The sequence below is a fragment of the Notothenia coriiceps genome, unplaced genomic scaffold (genome assembly GCF_000735185.1).
Source record: "Notothenia coriiceps isolate Sejong01 unplaced genomic scaffold, NC01 NC01_scaffold00003591, whole genome shotgun sequence".
Lineage (NCBI taxonomy): Eukaryota > Metazoa > Chordata > Actinopteri > Perciformes > Nototheniidae > Notothenia > Notothenia coriiceps.
The window spans coordinates 1-3,387 of NW_011336292.1; the positions used below are offsets into that span (position 1 = coordinate 1).

Here is a 3,387-nt window from a genome sequence, read left to right on the forward strand (position 1 = left end):
CTCAAATGCTTTTTCTCTGTGTTCTCTGATGCTTGCTATTGTAAACAAAGACCATATTACGTCCAAAACACGTCGGGCATTGTTTCTGATGGCAACGTTTCTGATTCTGGCTGTGGGTCCACATTTCAGATATTATGTCATATCAGCAGCACATCTGGATCAGCGCCGTTGTACCCCCGTTTTTAGAGATGTGGGTACAGAGGGAAAGAGAGAGGGGTTTGTATTTGTGACACTTTGTGAGTTCCCTGACAAACCGGGGACACATATTGATGTATAAAGGACATTAAAAGTGCATTCTGCATGATAGGTTCCCTTTCACTTTTGATCAGACTTTCTACTGGACTATAACCCGAGGTGCAGAAGCTCACATGAAAGGCAGTAAACAGGAACCCCTCCCAGTTTCTTTATGAGTCCTGCAGCTATCACATGAGGGTTTCTGTAACAGATATGATGACCTTGTACATTTCAGTAACCATCCTGAAAGATAACTTTTAAATTACTCATCTTAAAATTGTGACTGGAAATGTACTGTATTAATTTCCTGAATGAACTTTTAGACAGTGAGGACTGATCTCCTGCAGTGTGAACGTAAACATACTAAATGAAGATGATGGATCATTACTGGATGTTGGCTGCTGTGTGACTAATCTCTCCTGTGTCTCTGTCTCTAAGGAACCAGCAGAGAGGATGCACAGTGTGAACTTTGTCCGTCTGGCTTCTATTCAGAGCATGGAGTGAATTGCACGGACTGGACAGCGTAAGGCTTTGTTTGTTATGGCATTACTAAAACAATTGGGGCTCTTCCTGCCCTGCACCACGAAATGACCACTTTGTTTCTGCAATAATTGCTCAAAAAAAGTTGTGATTTGTGGCTTTATCTGTATGTGTGATGGACCAATCTTTCCCATCCACAGGAGATTCAAACATTGCCAATCCTCCAGTTTTATTTGATTTGGTCACAAAACATAACTCTCAATAGAGCTTTTCCAAATGTTTGCATTTTAATATTGATTTGTGATCAGTGTCCTTCTCTGTCTTTTAACATCATTATAAAGTAATGTGTCAAAGTTTTAGGCAGGTGTGAACAAATTCTAAATCAAATCAATATTTGGTGTTACCACCCTTTGCCTTCAAAACAACATACATTTTTCTAGGTATATTTGCACACAGCTTTTGAAGGAACTCCGCTGGCAGGTTGTTCCAAACATCTTTGAGAACTAACCGCAGATCTTTTGTGGATAGGCTTCCTCAAATCCCTCTGTCTAATCATGTCATCCCAGACAGACTCGATGATGATGAAATTAGGGCTCTGTGGAGGCCATACCACCACTTCCAGGACTTTTTGTTCTTCTTCATGCTGAAGATAGTTCTTAAGGACATTGGCAGTATGTTTTGGTTCGTTGTCCTGCTGCAGAATACATTTTCGCCAGCCCTTGTGTAGACAATTATTTCAATCAGTCGAGAGCACAAGCTGCCGTTGATCTACATCACAGTTCCTATGTTTTGGAGCATAGTTGAGTCGCTTGGCCTTGTTTCCATGTCGGAGGTATATCTTTTTGCCTACCTTCCACAAACTCACATTGGTAGCAGAGTTTGGCTGTCCCTCACCCAGTTTTAAACCTCACACAAAGCTCTTTCTGTTTCAGTGGACAACTGTGTTTGAACCTACATGTAAAACTGATGATCATTAGCCCCTGTTTGGTATAATTGGTTGATCATACCCCTGACTGTAATCCTACAAAATCCCTGACTTTGTAAGAGTACCTGAAGGAATTGATGCTGGTTTGAAAGCAAAGGGTAGTAAAACCAAATATTGATATGATTTAGATTTTTCTTTGTTCATTGACTTTGCATTTTGTAAATTTATAACAAATACACATTTATAATTCATATTTTTGAAAGCATTCTTAGTTTACAGCTTTTTTTCACACCTGCCTAAAACTTTTGCACAGTATTGTATATCTTTTTCAAGTTTCATTTCAAACACAAAGTACTGAATTTGTTTTTAATTTCTCTTTTCCCAGGTGCTCAGGAACCCAGGCAACGATGAAAGAAGGAAGCAGGATCACCGATGTTGTCTGTGGAGATTCTTCAAGAAACCATTACATGGTCATACCATCAGTATTATTGTTTGTATTATTAGTTGTTGGGCTTGGGATCACAGCTCTATGTCACACCAAAAAATAAACAGCCTGCTTTTCTTAATTTTCAATTTTCTAACATCTTACTAATCAGAAGACCAAATTCCATATTTTGTTTATAATGTATTTTCTTAATGTTTGTATTTACCATACTAATTCTAATCTTTGTATTTGTTAAACCACTTGTAAATAATAACGTTTTTGATAACAGTGTTTTGTCTTTTGATTGCCCTCATAATGTTACTTAAAGAAATTGGTACTGCTCTGTAGAACTTCTAAGGATATTGGTTCAGCTGTAGCTGAAGCAATACTGCACATTGATTTCACTGGATAGGCGCTAAAGTATCAAAGCTGTCAGAAATGTAGTGTAGTAAAAGGTATGTTCCCCTTTATGATGTAGTTGAGCAGAAATATAAATGATGAAAAAACTCAGCGTCGTCGATTCTTAATGATGCCACTTGAGTAATGGTACTTACTGACTGATGTATTACAACCAAGTGAACATGGTTTCTATAAAGCCAAGCCTACAGGAGAGCATGATGTGGACATGTTGAAATGACCCTTTGCACTAATATTGACAGTGGTAGAAAGGCGATGTACTCATTGCATTCTGAAATCGTATGATATTGTAGTCTTTTTAGAACAGTACCTTTATTTGACAGCTTGTTACCTTCGATGTACATCAGATAATACAAAGTATAATACTTAACCACATACATATCAATAGGGTCCTTTTAGTTTAAAGAGCTCTCTGCGTTGAGTAGTTAATACAAAGTAATTAAAATGAACCGTCGTACTGTTCAGTATCATTTAACTAGTTTATGATAAGGCCGCTGTTATTGCATTCCATAATCCCGTCGATTCTTTAAGTACAGGAATGTGTTGTCAAAATGGGCGGACCCGTGTATACTTTCATAAACAAGTACGTTTACATGTGATGCTCCTCTGCTTATCATTTTATTTAGATATAAACTATTTGTTGTAGCTTGAACAACATTTGATATGGAATGCCTTAATGGTAACGCGTTGTATAGCAGATTGTAACGATGGTGCTATCTATATCTTAAGTGTTATATATTGCTGAGTAGTCTAGATCCTGAGACCCATCTAATAGTCTCATAATTGTCGCGATGGTTGACATGTTGGTTGTTTCTAGAGCATGTCAGCCGCTTACATAATATCAAATCAATTCCTGTGCATTGGTGCATTTGCCACCTGAGGCAACTGATATGAGATGTCAGATCAG

General features: G+C 37.9%; 1 long non-coding RNA gene across 1 annotated transcript; it reads left to right on the top strand.

Annotated features, from left to right (window-relative positions):
* The first annotated feature begins 77 nt into the window (after window positions 1-77).
* Window positions 78-2,561, top strand: LOC104941640 (uncharacterized). The gene is made up of 2 exons (XR_797918.1): window positions 78-757; window positions 2,025-2,561. It is a non-coding gene; the product is annotated as an uncharacterized lncRNA (long non-coding RNA).
* Window positions 2,562-3,387: the final 826 nt, after the last annotated feature.